This window comes from Panthera tigris, chromosome B3 (genome assembly GCF_018350195.1).
Source record: "Panthera tigris isolate Pti1 chromosome B3, P.tigris_Pti1_mat1.1, whole genome shotgun sequence".
Taxonomy (NCBI): Eukaryota; Metazoa; Chordata; class Mammalia; order Carnivora; family Felidae; genus Panthera; species Panthera tigris.
The window spans coordinates 76,903,667-76,930,305 of NC_056665.1; the positions used below are offsets into that span (position 1 = coordinate 76,903,667).

General features: G+C 34.7%; 1 long non-coding RNA gene across 1 annotated transcript in view; it reads left to right on the plus strand.

The window, feature by feature from the left end:
* Positions 1-6,062: 6,062 nt before the first annotated feature.
* LOC122239570 overlaps positions 6,063-26,639 on the plus strand; it is a 71,272-nt gene continuing 50,695 nt past the window's right edge. Inside the window, exons 1-2 of the long non-coding RNA XR_006218772.1 lie at positions 6,063-6,247; positions 18,630-18,733. This is a non-coding gene — a long non-coding RNA (uncharacterized LOC122239570). The remainder of the gene's footprint in view (positions 6,248-18,629; positions 18,734-26,639) is intronic.

Sequence of the window (26,639 nt, forward strand, 5' to 3'; positions counted from 1 at the left end):
CCAGTAATATTGCAGTAAGGCAGCAGTGTAAAAAGAAATATTAAAAATTTAGTATCCACTATTTGATCTCTTTGGTTGAATGAGCATATATCAATTTCTTGGGACAGTATTGGTTTCAAATTGTGTGTCATTTTCCCCATGAGCACACTTAAATCGAATTATTAGTTGAAAGTTAGATTTAGAATATATTGCTACTCTATCTCAAATGAACTCAAATTTTAAAGATTTCTATAATCAAATGTGTACTGAATCTATGTTCTAAAACAAGTAGAGGTAAGCACTTTAATGGAGACCCCAAGGTTTGGTGAGTGCACTATGTTTCTTACATTGATTTATTATAACATCCATGTACACTATTCTCAGTGAAACCTGAGTATAAAATGTGAATAATTCTATTTGTAAAAATCATAGAGAAAAGTGAGAAGACTTGAGATTACCAAAATTATTAGCCTTTAGATCTGTCTAGAGATGATCACATCATGGCTAGCAAAGTTTTCTAGGTTTTGTACTGTGTCTTAAGTCTTCATCTGAGCTTTTCTTTTATCCTTCACCTCTATATTCAGGAAAATTTATATATATGAACTATCAAAGTCCTGAACTGTCCCAGTGAGTTTTTAAAAATTAATTTTAATTTTTCTTTGGAAGATTCATAGTAGCAAAACAATTATTGTAAAACTATATTCTGTCTTAAATTTTGGCTCTTGGTTTGACATAGAAACTTCCTGGAATAAGTTCTCTTTAAAACATGCATTCTTTGAAAGTTTCCTTATACAATGAATTATATCAATAATCTCAAATCATGCCATAACCAATTTTTTTCAGTAATAAAATATTCAGATTAGTTATAATCACATAAGGTTCTGCTGTAATAATATGTTGCATCACATACCTATTAAAATGGGTCAAAATTGAATTTTTCTATTTCCTTTGCAACTATTTAGAGGCCTAGTGACTGTGGCTCTTAGTATTTCTTGGACCCCCAATTTCAGGTATAAAAAGCATCAAGAATAGAAATCCTATTCATTTTCATTCTCTCAGTCATCCTGTTAAAATAGCATGAACTCTCTTTTTCCAAGGATTATCAGGTATACCTGTTGGGCCAGCAGTGCAACAAAACAGGCATTAGCGTGAAGCAGTGATCTGGCAATTAGAAGATACGGATTTTGTTTCTGCCTTCATCACTTGTTCATTTTGTCACTTGAGCATTGCTTCTCTATGAGCCTGAGCTCTTATGTCTACAAAATACTTTGTGTTGCATACTATATCCAGGGGATCCTCAGGAAATATTAAAAGATGATTACTTATTGACGACAGTATGCTTTGTGACTGAATAAAAAGGCTTCGAAATTGTGGATGGGCTTTTTTTTTTTCCTAGTAGTATTCAGCGCATTATTCTCTGCTTTTTTATGAGTTGGACATAGAAGGAAATATACTTAGAAACAGTGGACATCTAGATCTTTCTTTGATGTGCTTACTATTTCAAGCAGTTTCTCAGTCTCTTCTGCCATTCCTACCCTTCTTAAAGGTTTATGGAAAATAGCAGATATGAAGTTAAATATTTTGTAACTTTTCCTATAGTATAAGATTATTCTAAAGTTGGCTCTCTCCAATAATAGTATTCTTTGAACTTGAATAATTTTCATTTCATTTCCCTGCAGATGTGTGCCTTATATATTGCATGTATTTTATGAGTGGTTTTATCTATTTCTTTGTTTGTTTATTTTTGGCATTTGTCTTACGGCACACAAAATAGTATTGTAAATGGGCTGAAAAGGATAATGCCTCTTCCCAAAACAAGAATTAAGTTCATACCTGATGAATATGGTTGGCTTTTTCAGATGTAAAATAATTTCATAGATGGGTTGATAGGGAAGCTCTTAAACTTAGTTACTTCTCAAAAATTCAACCTACATTTTAAAATAAATGTACTTACTTTAAAATTTGAAGAGATTTAAATCTCTGTTAAATTAACCATCTATAGAATTTTCTTTTAAATGGCTCTGTTATTTTGCTCTGTTTTATGTGAAGCAATTTCTTAGCCTTACTTTATACTCTCAGGTTATCAAGATAATGGGTTCCATCCTTCTAATTTATCTCACTTCTTACCTTTTTATAGGAATTCATTATTTTTCCAACAATAGGGGGAGAGTCATTCTTTATCAAAATGCCACTGTCTGATATTTATTGAAATAAACATGTATTTTTTGATGCCCTTTCTCAGAATCTAAGAAAAAGAATTGCAATCACTGTGTAGATGTTTTTCCTTTTTTGTTTGTGTTTAATTGTGCTAACTTTGTTTTTGGCATATATTTTCTCATTTTTAAATCAGTTTTGTGTTTCTTTATTGACTGGTAATGCTTGTACACAAAAGCAGAACACTGCAAAAATATTCAGCAGATAGTGAAAAGATCTGAAAGTCTTCCTGGAAAGTCAATAGTTGGAATTCAAAAATAGTTAGGTCCTGCATATAACAGGCATTTTTCCTATCTCTAGTATACCTGAGAAAAAATTTCATTTTATATGCATAGAACAAAGCCTACTGTATGTATTAAACCAACTTTATGACAACAGGGAGTCTTTGTGGGTCTGAAAAATCAATAAAATATTTATAAGAAAAAATAGCTACTGAGAACATGCAGTCCCTGGTTATCATCCCATGCTATAGGTGATGGCTTCGGCCATTTTTGAGTTAGAAAATACAATTTATTACTGTAAAATCTTCCTCATCACAAAGCTGAGCTCTTTCCAAATTGATACAAGTTATTGCCCTGCAAGGAGGTAATGCCCATCTCCACTCACAGCTCAAATAGTTAACGTTCAGCACTTGGGACCAATTTGGCTGACATGAACGAGCCCCCGGAGCAGTAATGACTCTACTCTGGTGATCTGTATATCACCGCACTCAAGTTCTAGAATTCCCAGAGTGCTTCAGATGTGTGTTTATTTTGTTACTGGGCTTAATGCAGCCACTTGAATATTTAGATGAATCACTTTTCTGTCAAACAAATTTGTCTTTTGAATATCGAGCACTTAAAAATAATGCTGATAAATAGACAATGGATAAAATTGTTTCCTGCTTGATCAGTTTTTATTTTTTCCACTTACCCTGGAACCACTAAGATCTATATAATTCTTCACATCCATTTTGAACTGGAGCAGGTATAGATAAATATGAAATATATAGATAAGAGGGACAAATTGACTTTGGTTTTACATGGCTGGGTTTACACAGCTGTCATGTATGGCCATACAGCTAGGGTATTGCATAACTCTAGAGAGCTCTGGTCACCTCTAGTCTTTGCAGAGGATGCACCCTGTACCTGGATAGTGCACAATGGGCACAACAATAGGTGGAGACATTGACACAGATAAAAAGCAAGGGAGAGTCTGATTAAACCATTATTATGAAATTGCATAACGGTTCCATGGTTGGTTACATGAGTAAATCAGGCCCCTGCCTGATCTGAATTGCTTTCTTAATGGCATTTGACCTTAGACTACAAATATGAGAATTAAGACTTCTAGTCCAGGGACGCCTGAGTGGCTCAGTCAGTTAAGTATCCGACTTCGGCTCAGGTCATGATCTCAGTTTGTGAGTTCAAGCCCACATCAGGCTCTGTGCTGACTGCTCGGAGCCTGGAGCCTGCTTCAGATTCTGTGTTCCCCTGTCTCAGCCCCTCCCCTGCTCTCTCTCTGTCTCTCTCAAAAATAAATACAACATTTTAAAAAATTACTTAAAAAAAAAGAGTTCTCCTAGTCCAAACTTCTTACTATATAGGAATAAACTAAAACTCCTATCATCCAGGGACTGAACTAAGTCATATAACTAGTTAGTGGTTGTCAAAGCTAGATCTAAAATTCAAGTCTATAGACTTCCTTTCCAGTGATCTGATTTCAAAATTCTATGCTCTCTTTAGCTTATTAATGTGTTGACAGCCACCTCTCACCTGAAGATTATAAAAGACATCACAGGGAAGTGACCTTACAATAATAAAATCCTGATTTTATTCTCTTTTCAAGTCCATTCTGCTATAGGGATTCCACAGTTTTGATCTTGGCTTGTTAACCTCATTAGCATTGATTCTCAACACCTGTGCCTGTAGTTAGTTGGGGACCTAGGGTATATGACTTCTTTGTATCAGAGCCCACAACCAATAATCATTTCTCTTGTGACCTCATGGAATATGAATTGCCAGAAATAGTGAGTCTGGAATCAGTTATGGATTTTGAACAGGTATAAAATTTTTGTATGTAAGTGTGTGTGTGTATATATATATGTGTATATATATAATTATAAGGTATATAATATGTATATATATGTGTATATATATGTATATATATATGATATTTCACACAACAGAGGTTTTGGACAATAGATGAAGGCATGGCAAAATAATTTAATTTCTCTTTTCCTTTTTTTTTTTCTTACTGAGGCTGATGGGGTTTTGTTTACTTTTCTGATGAGATGCCAATTTACCTGTTTTGGAGAACCACATACTCTGTGTTCTCTGGGTGTGGTTTCACTGTTGCAGAACAGAATTGGAGGCATGAATGAGTCCAGAGCAGATGTGTGCAACTGGGCAAACCATTTTGCCATTGCTCTTCCTTGGAATGATATTCCACATGCCGGGATTTCAAATGAGTTTAATACACATTTTCTTGATTAATGGAAAATGGCAGAGTGTAGGAGACTGAAACAGTTCGTGCTTTGCTTGATTAATTAATAAGGGACTCTCTTTTCCCAGCTTCGACTCATTATGCTAATGAAGTGTCATCAATTAAGGCTTTCCCTTGATTATTGAATCTGTCAGGTAGCGCTCAGTGAAAATGCTGCATTCCTTTGCTGTCTGGGTGGAATTGCCATTATAGCTTTTTATGAACTGCTCCTTCCATTAGCTGCTGTTTGTTCTATTTTCTCATTATTGTGTCCTTTTTTTTTTTGACCTCAAGAAAGGTGATTATGGAAACCTTGGAATGAACTGGAAAATGTTATCTCTGGGAATATGGATAAAGAAAATGTGGTAACAGAAACATATACACCATTCTTCATTCAGAACTCACTTGTAATTATTAATGATATAGTAAAAAATGAATCAAAAGAATACGGTGAACTTTCTGAAGTAAGTCTTTGACATTAGATTAGATAAGCAGTTCAGAAATAAGTGGTCATTAACAATTTCTCACCCTACTATTCAAATTAAACTTTGAGAGAAAGGGTTTTTCCTAAGGGAAATATCCTGAGAACAAAAGAGTGTGTATTTAAATATTTTATTATCTTCATGTAAAGTTCTAATTTGTTGACAAATATTACTTAGATTTGGGTCTGAGGAAAGGTGACAAAATGTAAAAAGAATAGAATATAACCAAGTACTGCCTCTAGGTTAAGTTTAGGAAACAAACATTTTTATGTCTTAGTGGCCTTTGCTCTTCAGCACTGAAGATGAGGCCTTTGGTATGAATGAATTCTGGGTACTCATGTTGCTGAATCCACTCATTAGGGAACATCGTACTTTAAGTTAGGTAGTACCCATTAATGAGTGACTATTAAGCCATCTATAAAGGTTGTAAGTAATGAAAGACCTCAGTAATGCATTTACAATCACCCATTCCATCTCTGTTTTGGTAACTGACATCTTGAGGGAACAAGAGTAATGGATTTGTCTAATTTTCTCATTTCACTTAACCTAAAGTAAGAAACAGTTTTATAGTTTTATGAAACATCTCTGGCCTTGGGGGAAAAATTTAAGCCAGTAGGTGTCATCTGTTTAATTAATCCATCAATGTCTCAGTTTCCCTAACGGTAGAATGAGGAGATAATGTTCATTCATGGGTAGTTTCCTAGAGATTTGGGGTATAAATAAATGAGAAAGAAAATGGCACACTTTACTACTTGCTTTTAGGGAACACATTTATATTCTGGTGTTGTGAGTTTTAAAATTAGAGGAAGACATTTGATAGAGTTTATTGCAGAGTGTATTGATGCTTAGTTACCCACATCAGTTATACTAAAGTTTAATTCTCTTTGCAGAGAGCACTCTTTTTCTCTGCTTTCAGGAATAATGTTTCCACTTCAGTGGAACTCTACACGTGCTGTCTTCGGGTCACAGCTTTTAACTCCCTCCTGTGTCCCAAACCTGCAACAGTGCTGAGGAAAGACCGATTCATAAAGAGAATGAAGTATGCAGCTGAGCAGAAGCAGTATTGACCGCCTCAACATGGAGTACCTGTATTATCTTCTCAGACTCTGGTAAGAAATATATCTACATCTAAGGGTAGACAAGTGGGGGGTTGGTAATCAGCAGAGTTCAGGCCTGACATTGTAGCAGCACTACTTCTTTAGAGGACCAGTCCCAAACAGCAAATCCTCCACATGCAGTCCTGGGTGAGGGCCATCTACGCAGCCCTCATGGCCAGTATTTTGTTTGATAGTCAGACTGGCACTTGCGCCATATGGTGTAGAGACATGGTAAAACAACCTTCTAAAACAGAAACTAGCGGAAGAGCAAATCACCCAGGTAAAGAAAAATTGGCTTAACTTTTAAAATACAAGCTGCAATGCATATATTCGTTGGTATCATTTTGATCTTCTATTCATTCTGTTTTGTTTTGATATCCAACTCATGATGATTGACTGGGAAGGATGAGATAGTCTGAAAGAGGTCTATTAGAATACGTTACTTTTCATAAGTTTCTTCTTTTTAACAGTGAAACTTTACTTGCATTGTGAAAAACAACCTAATTTCAACTTTTCAACGAAGGTAGGTGCGTGCTCATGCTGTCATTAAATTTGAAGTTATTTGTAACACTGCGATGTTGGTTGAGTGAGAAAAATAGAAAAGTATCATAGGTTTGAGGATATGAGATATGGCTGTCATTCGTAACTAAAGTCATGCTGCGTGTACAACATAATCTCATTGTGTCTTGCCTGGTTTGAAATACAAACTAAAATCCATGTAGAGAGGAATGCCATATTTATGAATTTTAATTATTTCTAATGTAATAGACTTTGAGCCTGAATATATATGAAATTTGCAGAGCAACAGATAAACAAAAAGTATTTTTTAGATGGACAATGTTATGTGTTTAGTCAATAACCAACAGTTAACCAAGAGGAAATAGGATATAATCAGTTTAATAGACATGTATTATAAGAAACCACATTACTCTGGAGGCCAGTAGGTAATTTGTTCCTCTAGTAAATTTTGTTCTTCATGGGAGTTGAGCAATATGTGAGACAAAGCACAGATAAATGGTTAAATAGCCCCTGGAGCCAAACAGCCATTCTTTTATTTTTTGTTTTTGGGTCTTGGGTAAGTACTAATACTATTGAGCCTCGATTTTCTTATCTGTAAAATAGGCACAGTTCTACCATATGTTTCATGAAGATTCAACAAATTCTGTTACTCACTGCTTAATAAATATAATCATTATCTTTAATGTTTATGTACACATGGAATATCATTGCCACACTATAGTTTACCCTTGACCACATTCAGGATATATTAAAATCCCTTTTAAATATGTATAAGTTAGAACTAAGTAATATACTCTAGATTCGATATTATATACATATATATACGTGTATATGTATATAAGTGTATATATACATGTGTATACGTGTATATATGTATGTATATATACGTGTATATATATATATACGTGTATATACGTATGTATATATACGTGTGTGTGTATATATATATATACGTGTATATGTGTATATATTTACACACGTGTATATACACATGTATATATATATACGTATATATAGTATTTAGTTTTTATTTTGCAGTCCAGTGCTCTCCTTTGCCACAACAAAATCCTGAATTATATCAGAAAAACAAACATGACAACCCTAACAGAAATGAATTATGTAGACACAGAAAATCCTTTCCACTGTTAAAAGATACTAGTTTTCTTAAAAAATAAAGTAATATTTGCCTTGTGATTGGCATAATTGTATCTAAGTCAGAGTGATCAGAAATTAGAGCTTTATTGAAACTTGAAAGTTTACTTTGTCCTTTTTTTTTTTTGCCAAATGCACATTTATCTATGAAACAAAATGTAAAAGCTCACAACCTAATAATAATTTCATCATCATTGATATCAAAACATGTATAAGCAAAGAGACAGTGACTAGAAGAATATATATATATATATATATATATATATATATATGAAAGAAGAAATCTTTCCTCTCAAAGTATAAAGTGCAAATTATGAATGACTATAAATTCCGTGGTTACTGTTGCTTTTTCCATTCAACATATTTTACTTTTCTTTACCCTTACATGCCTTTATATTTTTATATATACTTGATTCCTCATGAGTTATGCAACTACTTTTGAGAAATTCACAAGTGAGGTGAAGACTACCACCTGCTCACCTGCTCTTTTTTTTTTACTGGGTACAAAACTAAGGCTGTTTCCTTGATTTCCTGTGCAGATTGCTGTGAATGTAATCAAGTATCCTCTGGTAGAATGTGAGGAAAGTGATAGGCACATTTCTGGGTCCGTCTTATATAAAAAAAAAAAATCACCAATGAGCACTGCTTCATACTTTTTTTTCCCCTTCTGCCCTAAATAGAAATTCCTAGAGTGCCCATATCCTACCACCATGATTGGTCATTGACTTGGAATGTCCCTGGACAGTTTGCATGAGAGTGATACTATTTTACATCATTATATGTGTAGCTCCATTGTGTATAACCCAGCTACCCTAACTCATAGAAAAATGGTAATATTGAAATGGAGTGCTGCTGTAAAACATTAAAATGTGTTGTAAAATTTAGCTGTAGCAACAAAAAAGCAAATGGATGTCCTGTGGTAGGTGGTGAGAAAAATGTATACAGTGAGTGACAAAGTGGAATTGGGAGCTATGCGGTAGCAAAACTTCTTGAAAACTGTCACCTGTAATTATTTGGGAGGTAGAACAAACGCCTACTTGACCTGTAGCTCTAGGGTAAGTGATGAGAAAAAGCTAGAAAGTTAATAAATGTGTGACTGTTACTTGCTACACTGAACCATAGATTATGAGAAAGAGCTGAGATCAGGCAAAAATTAGCTAGTTTTAAAGAGAGATTGAAGGGAATAGAGAAAGCTATATTAGAAGCATTTGAAAATGGATTTGAAAATGCAACTGCTCTGAACTCTGAACAATAAGAGGTAGGACCGAAAAAGGCTATGAGAAGCAAAGGCACATTAGGATAGTATAATCAAAGAGCTTCAGCTTGTGCAAAAATCAGCTTGAGAAGAACTGTCTTCTCATGCACTCCTACTGTTTCAGATGACCTTAAAGCAATATCAACAGGGGAGAGAGGGAGGCAGAGGGAGAGAGATTGAGGAAGAAGAGCAAAGAAATAAAGCCAACTTAATAGAACTGACTTAAAAATTATGGCTAGGAAAAATCTTTGGCAGCATTTACTGGAACATGGAAATGACTGGGACATGGAGCTTATCAGAAGCATACACATTTTTAATGAATTATATTGTCTCGGAAAGCACCAGTCCATAAAGTTATTAATGATTTGGGAATTTCAGTGATATGGATACGGGTATTTTAGCATTATTCTTTTAACTTTGCTGTAAGTCTGATGTTTTATGAAAAAGTTTAAAAGAAGCCCTCATGTCCCAATAAGGCGGGGTAGGGTAGAATGTGATCATCAATCCAGTGAATGCCAGAAATTTCCCCATCAGGAAAATAATTATCTGAACTGTGAAATTTCCAGGTAAGGTATACTTGACTCCAGCCACTTCAGATGTAGCCATTGAAGACAGCAAGGAGGGACTTCTCAAAGGGCAGAGCCAAGGGCCACAGGATATACTGAAAAGGAAGGGAATATCCATCCAGAGAACAGTCTCTGGATATAGTCAAAAACATTCTCCAGGTCCCTGGGAACGGGCTTTCCACAGTGCCTGCCTTGTAGGATTTTATCCTGCCATGAACTAAGGACAGTGATGTGTTTCTCATTTTTCCCTCTCCAAAACGGGAGTTTTCATACAACAGTCCTACTCTCGCCCTAATGTTGAGTGTGGAGGGACAGCAGTCATAACTTCTCTTTTAATTCAGAGGTCTTTAGAGTACGAGAAACCAAATTCAAACCTAACAGACTTCGAACAGACTTCCCTAACGAGCGGATTATGTTGTCTCCTTTGGGAAGAAGTATACGCGGGTGGAGGGACCAACTTGGTAGCAGCTATTTTCAGGCTTCCAAGAAATGTTCTTTCTCCTGAACTCTATTTTCCAGATTCTCTTTCAGACAGATATGTACATGTGATTATATTCTCTTCTGTGGAATAGGAATCTCCACCCCTCACACACACCTGATCTCTTTCAAGTCCTCCTCCAAGCTCACTTCCTGTTCTGACAGAGTATAGTCTCCAAGGCAACCTTGCACACTGCATATTGAAGTGAGACAAGTTGCTCTCAGTTTGGATTCTCAAGTGATTTGGGGAAGGAAACATTCCCTGTACTCTAAAAACTTGGAAATTCCATACAGCAAGAAATAACTTCTCATTGCGCTGATCTTTTATGTATCTGGGTCCAGTTGTGTTTTTAGTCTGTCCTATACTGATTAATACAAAGGATAAAATCAATAAAATTTAATTGGAACTGTAAGGATCTAAGAAATGTTTTAATCAAAATTTGTCTAAACTAGTGAGAGGATTAATTGAAAACTCTCAAACTAGGGGCGCCTGGATGGCGCAGTCGGTTAAGCGTCCGACTTCAGCCAGGTCACGATCTCGCGGTCTGTGAGTTCGAGCCCCGCGTCAGGCTCCGGGCTGATGGCTCGGAGCCTGGAGCCTGTTTCCGATTCTGTGTCTCCCTCTCTCTCTGCCCCTCCCCCGTTCATGCTCTGTCTCTCTCTGTCCCAAAAATAAATAAATAAAAAAAAAAAGTTGAAAAAAAAAATTAAAAAAAAAAAAAAGAAAACTCTCAAACTATCTCCAAAATGTTTCAAAATTTAAATAGAAAATGAGAGGTAAAATTAGGCCACAACACCTGTAAAAATGATAGGTTGTTTAGATTTCCTAACACTCTACTGATGGCAGTTAAAACACATCGTTGAGTTGGTCTTTGTCATAATTTTAAAAAAGAAAAGCTGAAAGATGTCCCCAAATTAATTTGTGACTATATGTAGAAAGAGCCGAAGACGCTATCACTACTTGTCACCTTGCTATAGTATTCTAGGATACTGAAGTGTTAGAAGTCTATTATGTCACTTGCAAATAATTTTTTTTTGCTGCTGAATCTTCATATACCTGGAAGCAGAATTTTGTCACTGTGATCCAAAATGTATTATAGCAAAGTACTTTTGGCAAACCAAAAAAAAAAAAATGTAATAGAGTTTACCATTCATATTTATGCCTGCTAGATGCACTTGTCCCTTATAAACTTCATTACGGAGAATCAGTAACATGAAAAGGAGGTAAGTCTACCCAAATATTAGCTATTATTCTCATATAGAAATAAAGATATTTAAAACTGAAGTTTTATGTCAGCAAATTGCACTTTTAAAATTTCAATTTCTGATCTATTAAAATTGCTTTTGTTTTCATGGAGAAACTCTTTTACATTTCTCATTGTATTTTTAGGTGATCTGAATTGGAGTCTCAGGTGTCAGGTTTTTTTTTTCTTTTAACTCATTTTATTTTTCTTGATATATCCAGGAAATTGAAAAGTAAATTATGAAACATAATGTTCTGATGAAAAACAACAGGGCTTCTTGTGCTGAGGTAAATGCAAGCAGTAATTCTGCATTGCACTTATTACTACAGAATCAGTAAGTGTAGAACTAGAAAAGAAATGTATCTTGCTGGAGGCTTAATCAACCAGCAATCTCCAGTAGGGTCTTTCTGAGAAATAGTGTCATTTTCATGAAGAATTTATTAACTTACATTTTATTTCTGAAACCGTGCATGCAATAGCACTGTCATTATTTAATAGTTATACTCTGCTAATTTCTATATAGATCATGTTCTAAAGGTACATCCACAAATGAGTAGGCAAAATGGAGAAGGCGCCAGATTTCCCCAAAATGTTTATTAAACTTTAAGGAGTTTAATAACTCTTTTAAACAATTAAAATGTGATAAATTATGCAATAAAGTGTATCTCCTAGGGATTTACAACATGTTCTTTTTTAAAAATAATAAAACTAATACATATTCATCCTAGGAAGGTTAAAATAAAAGATGAAAAGAAAATTTACCCAGAATTCTACCAAGGTATAACCACTGTCTGTCTGACTACTTTCTATTTGTCTATCTATATCTATTATCTATCTATCTGTCTACCTATTTATCATGTATCCATCTATCATCTATCTCATCTATTCTTTCAGACTTTCTAAGCTTGTATAAGTATATATGTATATATATGATTTATTTTTCTTTATTTTTACCAAATTAGATAATACAATTTATACATTGTTTTTTATTTACTTCACATATGTTGTGAGCATTGTTATATCATTACAATATTCTTACAAAATAGAATTTTAGGTAGCTTCATGTAATTTTTTATACAGACATGTACTTACCTGTTACCTATAGTTAAACATTTATGATTTCTAGTTTTGTCTATTACTAATATTATTTCTATAAACATCTTTTTTTTCACAATACTATGGCTCAGTTTTTACTATTTTATGATTACAGCTCCTTAGAGATGAGATTCCTTGGTCACAAAGGAACAGCTTCTTTTGCTTGTTTTCTTTCAAGTTTTTGTTTAAATTCTAGTTAGTTAACACATGGTGTAATACCAGCACTAGGAGGAGAATTCAGTGATTCATTACCCACACACAACACCCAGTGTTCATCACAAGTGCCTTAATACCCATCACCGATTTAACCCATCCCCCTGCCCATCTCCCCTCCAGCAACCCTCAGTTTATTCTCTATAGTTAAGAGTCTATTTAATGGTTTGCTTCTCTCTCTGTCTCTCTCTCTGTCTCTGTCTCTGTCTCTCTCTTTTTTTTTCTTTTCCCTATGTTCATCTTTTTTTGTTTCTAAATTCCACATATGAGTGAAATCATGTGATATTTGTCTTTCTCTGACTTATTTATTTTGCTTAACATAATTCACTCTGGCTTCATCCACATTGCTGCAAATGGCATGATTTCATTATTTTTATGGCTAAGTAATATTCCATTATATATACACATAATGTATATGTATGTATGTATGTATACATACATATAGACATACATGTCTATATGTATGTATACATATATATAGACATATATGTCTATATATATGTACACACACACGCACGCACCGCTTCTTCTTTATCCATTTATCAGTTGATGGGCATTTGGGCCCTTTCCATAATATGGCTATTGTTAATAATGCTGCTGTAACATTGGGTGCATGTACCCCTTTGAATCAATACTTTTGTATCCTTTGGGTAATTACCTAGTAGCGCAGTTGCTTGATTGTAGGGCAGTTCTATTTTTTAACTTTTTGAGGAAACTCCATATTGTTTTCCAGAGTGGCTACACCAGTTTGCATTCCCACCAACAGTGTAAGAGGGTTCCCCTTTCTCCGCATCCTCACCAACATCCATGGTTTCCTGTTTTGTTAATTTTAGAGCAACAGCCTCATTTAAAGCCTCTTGCCATTAACTGCCAAAGTGACTTCAGACTAGATGTACTAATTTAATTCCAACTTACAGTGCCTAAGAGAATTTGTTCACTGTACCCTAGCCAAAATTAAGTATTCTCATTATTAATATATTTGATAATTCATCATTTAAACTGTGTTTTATTACTTTTTAATTGCCTGTTTAACTTAGAGATTATATTTAACATATATTCATATTTATGTCTTTGTATTTTTTTTTTTTACAATTTATATTTACATTAGTAAATGTAAATTTACCAAAATAAACCAGAACGATGTTTGGAAATAGAAGTCATACCAGATATATATTTCCTTTGTTTCTGATTTAATGGAACTACCCTAACAGTTTAGCAGTAATGTGTTTTGACTAAAATCAAAGGATTTTAAACATAGCCTTTAACTGAAGAGCAAAGGGAAAATCATATGCTTATTTTACCTGTTTTTCTTTTAGTTGTTTTGCTGTTATTTCAGTGTCTCATTTGTTTCAAAGGAAAATGTTCAAAGAATAATTTATATAGAAATTGAAATTTTCTTTTCTATAATGTACAGCTGTATGGAACAAAATACCATTAGGAATATTTTTCCTCACTAAAACATATGTATTTGGTTTGATATAACAAAAATTATCTAAGTTAGATCTCAGTAAACTAAAGTGTAGAATTAATTACTCATTTACAGGATGGACCAAGTTTAATGTTTCATTATCAGTTTTAAAGGTCTGGATATGCAAATTGATTTTATAAATTTTAAGGAGGGTATTCTTAATCTACCTAAAATAAACTATTTTTAAGTATTTTAGAAATACAATTTACATGCAAATGTATTATTTGCTAGGTTCAGCTCTTTCTTGTCTGTTTAATAAGCAAATCTGACAGAAGAGGCCTATTCAGCAACTTATTAGCTGCTAGTTTGGTGTATGCTATCAATTTTATTTCTAAATAAATTATACTAAAAAAAACTACAGCAAACATGATGGAACATGTTCAAGTAAGTATTATATTCTTTAATATTGTAATTCTGAAAGTTTCTATGCTGACTCCAATAACACTATCACTGTTTAAAGCATTTTAAAATCTCCTTTGGCACTATCTTCACTTCTCCTAAAATACTCTTCTGAATATCTTTATTAGTTGCAATTTTATTTTGATTTTGCAAATCACAAAACCTTTTGGAGCCATGTAGCTATATTAGGATGTATGGGTGTGTTCAAACACTGTTTCAAAAAAGGTGCAAGAGGAACAAATGACTTTTTGATGAAGAATACTGTCATGAGACATTGCTATACACTTCATTAATTTGCATCAAATGTAATTTTTCAAAGTCCTCAAAATTTAAATGTTATAAACTTGACTGATCATTTGACATTTTTCAGCTTTTTAATGGTATAATTGGCAGATAGAAATTGTGATTTGATATATGTACATATAGTGAAATGATCATCACAATGAAGTTAATTAATATAATTATCACCTCACATAGTTTACCCTTTCTTTTTCTTTCCTTGTTTGTGGTGAGAACATTTGAGATTATCCTCTTAGCAAATTTTTTTTCTCAACACCACCTCTCTTTTATTTTATTATTTATTTTTAAATTTATATCCAAGTTAGCATATAGTGCAACAATGATTTCAGGAGTAGATTCCTTAATGCCCCTTACCTATTTAGCTCATGCCCTCTCCCACAACCCCTCCAGTAACCCTCTGTTTGTTCTTTATATTTAAGAGTCTCTTATGTTTTGTCCCCCTCCCTGTTTTTATATTATTTTTGCTTCCCTTCCCTTATGTTCATCTGTTTTGTATCTTAAAGTCCTCATGTGAGTGAAGTCATATGATATTTGTCTTTCTCTGACTAATTTTGCTTAGCATAATACCCTCTAGTTCTATCCACGTAATTGCAAATGGCAAGATTTCATTCTTTTTGATTGCTGAGTAATACTCCATTGTATATGTATACCACATCTTCTTTATCCATTCATCCATCAATGGACATTTGGGCTCTATCCATACTCTGGCTATTGTTGATAGCCCTGCTATAACCATACGGGGTGCATGTGCCCCTTTGAAACAGCATATCTGGATCCCTTGGATAAATACCTAGTAGTTCAATTGCTAGGTCATAGGGTAGTTCTATTTTTAATTTTTGGAGGAAACTCCATACTGTTTTCCAGAGTGGCTGCACCAGTTTGCATTCCCACCAGCAGTGCAAAAAAGATCCTCTTTCTCCACATCCTCACCAACATCTGTCGTTGCCTGAGTTGTTAATGTTAGCCATTCTGACTGGAGTAGGGTGGTACCTCACTGTGGTTTTGATTTGTATTTCCCTGATGATGAGTGATGTTGAGCGTTTTCTCATGTGTCTGTTAGCCATCTCGATGTCTTCTTTGGAAAATTGTCTATTCATGTCTTTTGCCCATGTCTTCACTGGATATTTGTTTTTTTGGTATTGAGTTTGATAAGTTCTTTATAGATTTTGGATACTAACCCTTTATCTGATATGTCATTTGCAAATATCTTCTCCCATTCTGTTGGTTGCCTTTTAGTTTTGCTGATGGTTTCCTTCACTGTGCAGAAGCTTTTTATTTTGATGAGGTGCCAGTAGTTCATTTTTGCTTTTGTTTCCCTTGCCTCTGGAGATGTGTTGAGTAAGAAGTTATTGTGGCCAAGGACAAAGAGGTTTTTGCCTGTTTTCTCCTGTAGGCTTTTGATGGCTTCCTGTCTTACATTTAGGTCTTTCATCCGTTTTGAGTTTATTTTTGTGTATGGTGTAAGAAAGTGGTCCAGGTTCATTTTTCTCCATGTCGCTGTCCAGTTTTCCCAGCACCATTTGCTAAAGAGCCTGTCTTTATTCCATTGTATATTCTTTCCTGCTTTGTCAAAGATGAGTTGGCCATACATTTGTGGGTCCATTTCCGGGTTCTCTAATCTGTTCCCTTGGCTTACGTGTCTGTTTTTGTGCCAGTACCATACTGTCTTGATGATTACAGCTTTGTAATACATCTTGAAGTCCAGGATTGTGATGCCTCAAGCTTTGGTTTTCTTCTTCAGGATTGCTTTGGCTATTTGAGGTCTTTTTTGGTTCCATACAAATTTTAGGATTGTTTGTTCTAGCTCTGTCAAGAATGCTGGTGTTATTTTCATAGGGATCGCTCTTCACAAATTTCAAAAACACAGCAAAGCATTATTAACTATATTCACCGTAATGTACATTAGATCTTCAGAACTACTCGACTTGAATTACTGAAACTGTACTCCTGACCAGCATCTCCCCATTCTCTGCAAACCCTGCAGTTGGGAACCACCATGCTGCTGTCTGTTCCTATGAGTTTGACTGTTTTAGATTCCACATGTATAAGTGAGATCATGTACTATTTGTCTTTCTGTATCTGGCTTATTTCACTTAACATAAAGTCTTCTGGATTCATCGATGTCACAAATGGAAAAATTGTCTTCTTTTTTAAGGTTGAATAATTTTCCATTGTATGTATATGTATATATATATCACATTTTCTTTACCCATTCATATTTTGGATATTGAAAATAGAGCTGCTGTGAACATGGGAGTGCAGATATCACTTCATGGTCCTGATTTCAATTCTTGTGAATATGTATGCAGAAGTGGGATTGCTGGGTCATATGGTAGTTCTATTTTTAATTTTTTGAGGAATCTCCATACTATTTTTCATAGCAGCTGTGCCATTTTACATTTCTATCAACAGTGTACAAGGGTGCCAATTTCTTCACATCTTCACCAACACTTGTCATCTTTTACATTTTTTTATAATAGCCATCCTAACAGATAACAGGTGATATCTCATTATAGTTTTGATTTGATATCCAGCATGGCTTGATCCTTAGAGTTTTTGCTCAGTGTTCAAAACATATATCATAATCTTAGCAGAAACTTTGTTCTTATTCAAATGAATTTATATTCTCAAAATGTTTCCATCCTGCCTTTTATGCCTAACTTGGTTTAAAAATATAATTGAGCATAATATGAAAAATAATACAAAATAGTATGTGACTCTTTTTCAAGTGGATGTGGAAATATTTGGTTACAATTAAGTACTTTTCTTTATGTAATTTAGTGACTTTGGCAGCAACATTGAAAATATGCTAATTTTTAAAATGATCAAATGGCCAGTTAATCACCAATTATCTGCTTAGATGTGTAAACAACAGTAAAGATTTGAAAAATGTCCTTAGGAGGTGTAGACTGGAAATTTTTGATAATTTAATAATATCTGGCTTTTTAGGTTGGATAGTTTTATGTAATGATCACTTATTAGGATGATTTAAAGCCGTGATATTATGACAGGGAAGAACATATATTTAGAGTCTTGTACTCATGTTTACCCGACCTTACTCTAATAAAAAGGTTGATACTAATATGTGTATAATATCAAGTGGAATCTTCAAAGCCCACTGATGGTCTTGATAAATGATAGAATAGTGGAGTCTTCAGTGAGAGAAATAAGAGGTCAAAGTTACCTCCCTTGACTAGCCATTAGAAAGTTAGTATTATTGACTTCAGAGTTTATCTTTAGAGTTAACTTTTCTTTCAAACACCAGACTTCTGAATCAAATTTCTACTGGATATCTTCATAAGAACGTTCCATAATCACCTTCATAAAACTCAGCATCTTTTATTTTTCAAAAATATTTTCTATTACTGTTGACTCTACCTTAGTCTAGATACTTGTCATTATCCATATCCAAAATTACTCAGTGGAATTGTTGGAATTGTCTCGTAACCGATATCCCTGCTTCTTGCTCTCTGATCAGTTTAAAATCTATACTGAGTTATGCTTCTGACAGACAAATAAAATTGTACCATTTCTGTTTTCAATTGCTTATGTGACCTCTCAGCTCAGTATGACAAATAATAACAAATGATATTCATGTCATCCTATAGAGGACTATCTCAACTAGGTACTCTATACTCACGTTTTGGTCAAAGTAGTTGCTCTGCTCAAAACTTGCCAGCTTTCTGATGCCACTTTGCTTTTGCAGATGCCTTTCTTCATGACTGCAAGCTCTCCAACAGATGAGGAATCCAAGAAATATTTTTTATCTCAGTCAAAACTCATCAGTACCATCATATCTGACTCCTCAAGGTAAGCTTACACTTCTTTCCACACATCAAGAATGCCATTAATTACATGTAAATTTGTTATCTCAGCTTTCTTCTCTCAAGATGTAAGTCCTTTTGAAGTAAAAGATCACGTTTTGTTGTCTTATATTTTATATCAGGAAGCATAGTGCTTAGCCCGTGCCAGAATTTGGTGCAATGATAGCAGTCTCTTTGGGGACCACTGTGGAATTGGATTTATTCCCATCATTGGTGGGATCTGAGTTACCCATCGCAGATTCAGTTTGAGAAATTGTCCATTTACCTGCTTTGCTTGTTGGTCTATGGCATAATTTGGGGTATTGGGGGGAAGAAGAGCTATTAAAAAAATTTTTTTTTAAATGTAAAAGGTACAAGGTTTAGACTGAAGCCAACTTTGCTATAAATCCTTCTATAGCGTGTTGTCATTATTCTTGGGCAAGTTAATGAATGCTGAATCTTTAAAATAAGACTCACCATCTGTAGGGGCACCTCGGGGCTCAGTCGGTTGAGCATCTGACTTCATCTCAGGTCATGATCTTATGGTTCTTGAGTTGGAGCCTTGCATTCAGCTCGGCTTGCTGCTGTCAGTGTGGAGCCAGCTTCAGATCCTCTGTCCCCTCTCTCTCTCTCTCTCTGCCCCTCCCCCACTCATTTTCTATCTCTCTCTCTCTCTTTCTCTCTCTCTCTCTCTCAAAAAAAAAGAAAGACTCCACATCTATATACCGAATAATTGTTGTGAAAAGTAAAATGAAAAAGGTACCGTTATTATCATAAGCTGATAGTTATATAACTCATTCATTCTTATTAAGTCATAACTTGAGAACAAAACCAACTTTACAAGTTATATGAATAAATTTACACATAATGAGATCTGGATTTATAGGTTTAAGATTCATACCATAAGATTTTTCTGTATTTTCTTGGATATTAAAATCACTGGAGAAGTCTAAGAAAAAAAATTGTCTTTTTGAACATTTGTGTAAGAAAAGTTGAGCTGGTATATTTACTCCAGAATTTTTCAGTGTCATTTCAAATATACTAATGTACAATATTCTGTGAAACTAATGTGGGCCACTGCATGAAATATTTTCCCAAGATATTTTACTGTAGAACTTTTACCACTTATTTTTCATGGAACTTCTTTTCACATTTCTCAGAACTTATTTTTCTATGAAATTCGGTTTGGAACATCATATTTAACACCAGAATTTCTTTTTAGTGAGATGTAAAATACAATATTGTAACATGAGAGGTATTGAAACAGGACATTTTACCAGCACTGCAAAATAGGACTTCCTCTGGTAATGGAAATGGTCTATAAACTCTTCTGTCCAATATCGCATCTACTGACATCATGAAGCTGTTAAGAACTTGAAATGTGTATATTACAAATGAAGAACTGAATATTTTATTTTATTTTGATTGATTTAAATTTAAATTTAAACAGCCATATGTGGCTGGTGACTTTCTAATAGACATCTCAGTTCCAAGCAATTATTCTGTTGTGAACAATTAACAAGTTACGTCATTAAGTGGTATCGATTAGTTTTCCTTACTCGAACTGAAAGTTTAATCATGCCCCGGTTTTTCTTAGTAACTTTGTATAGTTCTATCCTTAATCAATTTGATGAAAATCATTTTGAATCCAGTTGAATTTCCTGCCACTGCCACTTCTTGAAACAAATAGTTCTTTAAATTTACTACCCACTATGAGTAAGGGCTTCCTGATCCTTATTCTAAGGTAACTTTACTCAATTTCAGTGGTTTACCTTTTACCCACTGTATCACAATTAGGCAAATAAATGCACTGATAGCTTATCATATTCCTGTTTACATAGATTTTGATCTTATTTTTCTGTACCTTCACCTTTTGAATTGAAGGATTACCATCATTATGATTGTACCTAACATTAATAGGACCATAGGGGAAGGGGAAAGAAAAAGTTACAGAGAGGGAGGGAGGCAAACCATTGAATGCAAAGAACAAAGATGGGTTTGGGAGAGAGGGGAAGGTGGGTGACGGGCATTGAGGAGGGCACTTGTTGGGATGAGCATTGGGTGTTGCATGGAAGCCAATTTGTCAGTAAATTATATTTTAAAAAATAAAAATAAAAACATATTTTTTTATAAATTTATTTCCTATTATTTTCTTCTTTCTAGTACAGAGGAAGGGGAATAACAAACAACCAAACAAACCTAACAACTATTCTCCCTCTCCCTTCTTAACAACCATCTTATCTCTGTTTTACCAAGGTTGTTTTTCCATCTTTGCAAGGGTCATCCATTCAGGAGTTTGAAAGATGACAAATGGCTAATCTGGTTGTTCATGCTCTATGCTGCTGAGACTGAGCTTTTGAGTGATAATACAGGGAAGCAGAAAGCTACTCTCTACAACATGAACCTTGTTCTTTCCTTGTTCTTTAGAAGCATATTGTTTTATGTTCATTCAGGACATTGTATTTTGGGGTGTTTCTTGCTGTTATCATTAAATACGTAAGAACTTTTTAAATATTTTGGTTGTGACAGCACAGCCTTCGGCCTGAGGGTGAGAGAAGGAATGGCAAACAAAACAAACAGCAATGGCAATTAAAATCTACTATTACAATTCTTTTTTCTGGGTTATAGACAGTTACACACAAATTGAATTGTGTACTTTTGTAATTTTTTTTCTCTGACCTTCCCTGTTCTGGCTTCCCTTTTTCTGCTTATTTTCATTTAATCATGAGGTTTTATAATTTATTTCATTAGTGTCTTCACTTATCAAAAATATTTTATGTTATCCAGCAACTTTAAGATTTCAAATCTTAGAGACTATGAGTTAAAGAGACTATGATGCACCCTGATCTCCATTTGTAATCCCTAATAAAAGCAATAGAAACATGTTTTAAGTGGCTCTACCAAAGCAAATTTCTTTTTTGCAATTGTTCCATAATCCTGAGTTTATACAATGTATTTAACCGACTTTTTAAAAAAAACACTTTTGAAAGAATTTTTTTTAAAAATTATAAAACTTTGGGGCGCCTGTGTGACTCAGTTGGATAAGCGTCCGACTTTGGCTCAGGTCATGATCTCACGGTTTGTGGGTTTGAGTCGCATGTCAGGATCTGTGCTGACAGCTCAGAGCCTGGAGCCTCCTTCTGACTCTCTGTCTCCCTCTTTTTCCCTGCTCTTCTCTCTCAAAAATAAATAAACATTAAAAAAAACCCAAAAACTTTAAGTTGGTTAAATTGACCCCTTTCCCTATGATCATTCCCTCTCTCTGATTACAAATTAATAATAAATTAATCCAACATGGTTTAATCTGGTTTTGCAAAGGACTAGATATGTTGCTTTTTTTTTAAAGTTTATTTATTTATTTTGAGAGACAGAGAGAGGAGGGACAGAGAGAGAATCCCAAGCAGACTCCTGTTGTCAACACAGAGCCTGGCTCAGGGCTCAGTGTCTCTAACTGTGAGAGATCATGACTCAAACCAAAATCAAGAATCAGACCCTTAACCAACTGAGCCACCCAGGTGCCCCTAGATATGTTGCTTTTTGTCAGATCCCCATATGTAATTCTAAAACTCATCCATGTCTGGCTCTTCCTTTTTTTCTTGGCACAACCCCAGCCCAATAAATGACTTAGGCACCAATAAATGACTGAATATGTTTAAGATGTTTTGGAGTTCAAGTTTTGCTTGCACCTTGCAGTTACCTCTAGCCTTTGAATTATTAGTAACTTTTGATACTGGGTAAGATCTCTGATATTGAGAGTGTCATATAACTATTCTATCCAGTGTGTCATCTCAGGTAAAAAGCAGAGTTGAGTTCCATGGTCTAAAGGCATAGGTATGTTCAACTTTTTTAGTGGATAATGCCAAACAATTTTCCAAAATGGTTTTATCACCTCATACCCCCACCAGCAGTCCATGAGAGTTCCGTTTGCCCTACATCTCAAAAACGCTTGGTTTTGTTTAAAAACATTAGCCATTTAGTGGGTTTGCAGTAATGTGGAATTTTGTTTATAATTTACATTTTTGTAAGTCTATATGTGATTTGAAATACCCTCTTTTGAGAATTGCCTAAGTCATTTTCCTCCCCCCCCCCTTTATTTGGGTTGTCTGACTTTTTCCAATAAATGTATGTAAGTCTCTTGTGGGATGCAGGTATCGAAAAATATCTTCTCCTAATTTGTGGAGTTATCTTTTGATAATTTTAATGAAGTCCAATTAAAATTTTACCTTACAGTTATTGTTTTCAGTGCCCTGTTTAAGAAATCTTTAGCTACTCCAAAGTCATGAAGATTTTCTCCTGTAATAAAGTATTCGTTTCTAATACACATAGCTTAGCTCTGCTTTAGCTTTATTTGGAATTTTGAGTCTGACTTAGATTTCATTATCTTTTATTCCGTATCGTATCATGACACTTTAAGTATTATGGTAATTAAGGGTTTAATATAGCAATTACAACCCACGTGGATATGGGAAGAGATGGAGAAGTGTAAGCCCAGGAGGTTGCAATTGAGGTATTGAAGAAATAGTCACTAAATGGCTCTCACTGGAATATCTGGCTCTATTGGAAAAGCCAAAGCTTGAAGGAAATCCCAGAAGTCTTCACATTTAGCTTTTGAGTTGTATATAATATGCTTCATCTAGAAGCAGAAGCTTCCTTCTAAGTGGTAGAATGCACGAATGTTGATAATCTATTCTTTACTTTGCAGGCATTGTATCAGCAGGTCCCAGACCACTAGACACCTAAAAACTGTACTCATATAGTGGACTCCAGAATTAATGTAATTCTTTTCTGCTACCCTCACAAGTTCATGTGTCTCACCAAGGCCATCAGTGTACTTAGCATTTCTTCTTCATCTGGTTTGATTAACATGATGCCCTCATTGTATAGTGAATCAATATGACCGTATATTGTGACCCTGTGTTCAGTTATCTTTACAATGTTGGGTATTCAATTTTTCTACTGTATCTGAGTAAGTGGCTGTAGGTCCCTTTGGAGGAAATAATGGGAAAGTCACTATTCTATTCACCTGCTCTGGTGTTACAGAGACCTTCCTCTTAGGACTCCATCTTCCTGTGTCCATGAGTTTCAAGGTTGAAACTGGCTCAAGTCAAAGAATTGGGCAAGAGAGTATTTTTGTTGTTGTTATTTTGTTTCTTGTTTTTGTTTATTTAGTAGCTTCAAAACTTATTTAATCATTCTTCTAATTTTAGACATGTATAATTTTTATTTTGAGGGAGATTTTTTTTATTGAAATATAATTAACATAAAGTTTTATGTTAGTTTCAGATGTACAACATAATGATTCAACAATTCTTCTGTACATTACTCAGTGTTCACTATGATAAGTGTAGTCATCATCTGTCACCAAACAACATTATTACAATCTTGTTGACTGCATTTCCTATGCTGTACTTTTCATACCTGTAATTGGAAAATTTTTAAGTTTATTTATTTTGTACTTCATAATCCTCTTTATCTATTTCACCCATTTTCCCACCCAACTGTCTTCTGACAACCACCAGTTTTTTCACAAAAGTCTGTTTTTTATAGGGGCAACTGCCTTCAGTATTTTGGCAGTGTATATTTAATTTTTTTGAATATTTAGATTGAGCAGTTTATTGGCAGCTCATTTTTTCTGCTCAGGGACACAGTGATCTATTAACCATTTCCTTCGTTCTAGAAAGGTCATGTTCTGTTGGCTGCTACTTCAACTTTCACACTAATTTAAGCACTGCCATCTGGCCTCTATTACTTAGGGATCCTATCAATCACGCAGCTCTCAGGGATCCCTGTTCTGAAACAGCATTTCTTATTATGTCCTACACCCATGAGTTACCACTGAGCTTTTCAGTGATGGTGGTGCCCCTTTCCCTAGAACATTCATTATTGCTTTGGTTAAAAAGGAAAGTGTCTTTTTTTTAAATTTATTTTTTAGTTACATCCAAGTTAGTTAGCATATAGTGCAACAATGATTCAGGAGTAGATTCCCTAATGCTCCTTACCCATTTAGCCCATGCCCCCTCCCACAATTCTTCCAGCAACCATCTGTTTGTTCTCTATGTTTAAGAGTCTCTTATGTTTTGTCCCTCTCCCTGTTTTTTATATTATTTTTGCTTCCCTTCCCTTATGTTCATCTGTTTTGTGTCTTAAAGTCCTCATATGAGTGAAGTCATATGATATTTGTCTTTCTCTGACTAATTTCGCTTAGCATAATACCCTCTAGTTCTATCCACGTAGTTGCAAATGGCAAGATTTCATTCTTGTTGATTGCTGAGTAATACTCCATTGTATATGTATACCACATCTTTTGTGTATGGTGTAAGAAAGTGGTCCAGGTTCATTTTTCTCCATGTCGCTGTCCAGTTTTCCCAGCACCATTTGCTAAAGAGCCTGTCTTTATTCCATTGTATATTCTTTCCTGCTTTGTCAAAGATGAGTTGGCCATACATTTGTGGGTCCATTTCTGGGTTCTCTAATCCGTTCCCTTGGCTTACGTGTCTGTTTTTGTGCCAGTACCATACTGTCTTGATGATTATAGCTTTGTAGTACATCTTGAAGTCCAGGATTGTGATGCCTCCAGCTTTGGTTTTCCTTTTCAGGATTGCTTTGGCTATTTGAGGTCTTTTTTGGTTCCATACAAATTTTAGGATTGTTTGTTCTAGCTCTGTGAAGAATGCTGGTGTTATTTTGATAGGGATTGCATTGAATATGTAGATTGCTTTGGGTAATATCGACATTTTAACAATATTTGTTCTTCCAATCCAGGAGAATGGGATATTTTGCCATTTTTTGTGTCGTCTTCAATTTAAAAAGGAAAGTGTCTTTTGAGCCACCTTACACCTTAGACAGCTGATGAGGTTTTTTGCCTCAGGTAGCATATTTATTAAAGTCTGTCCATTTCTCTGAGAATTTTAATCTCTTCTTTCACTGTCTTTTATGGAAAATTTGGCATTTCTATTTACTCTTAGCCATCACTTCATCCAACAATCAAGAGCTTTCCCATTTCCAAGAACAGAATATTAATACTATATTCTGGAGGATGTCTTGCTAAGATGATAAATCTTGTATCATGAGAGTGTCTCATATCTATAAATTCTCCATTATGCAACTAAAAATTCTTTCCTTGCTTGCTCAGACCATGTACATTCCCTAGGATCCTGCCAGTATTTGATGGCTACATCTTAAATATTATTTCAGCTATACTTCCTTTGCTCTCTCAGTAGGTCCAACACTTCCCTGTCATGCTCTGTTGTAGCTTCCTTGTACTTACAGGCCTGGTGATCAATAAGAGTAGTGAGGGTAAACCCTGTGGAAGAGACATGCTTTCGTGCAAATCAGAGGCCTCTATTTCGTCTTCAAGCAAGAAGGTACACTCACCTTTAACATGGAGAAATATACCATTTCTGAGCACCACACAGTTCAGACGAATTGGAAGATTCAGAATTTCTGAAAGCATCAATGTAAATAACTTCCAATTCATTCCTTAATGTCCCTCTCTCTTCCAATCAATGACCGGAATTTGTTAAAACATACTGAATGAGGTTGGTAATTCACACTCTCTTGTAGCTCTTCTTATAAATAAGTTTATAGATAATTCCTGGTTCAAATCTTTATCTTCTCATGCCCTCTGGCTGCTAAAGTTGAGAGTCTCCACATGTTGCTAAGAAAGTTCTTTAGTTTTCACACTAAGACTTTAATTGATAAATAATCATCTTCGGCCTTTCATCCACTTTCTTTAATGCACTAGAACCTAGAGAAAGCCAGTCAATTCCATAAATACTGTGTTACTTACCCATTTTCTTAAATGCCTGTTTTTTGCCCCCACCAGTATCTTTCCTTCCCTGGTATTCCTTATCAAGTCACCATCAATGAGAATTTTTTTTTTTTAATTTTTTTTAACGTTTATTTATTCCTGA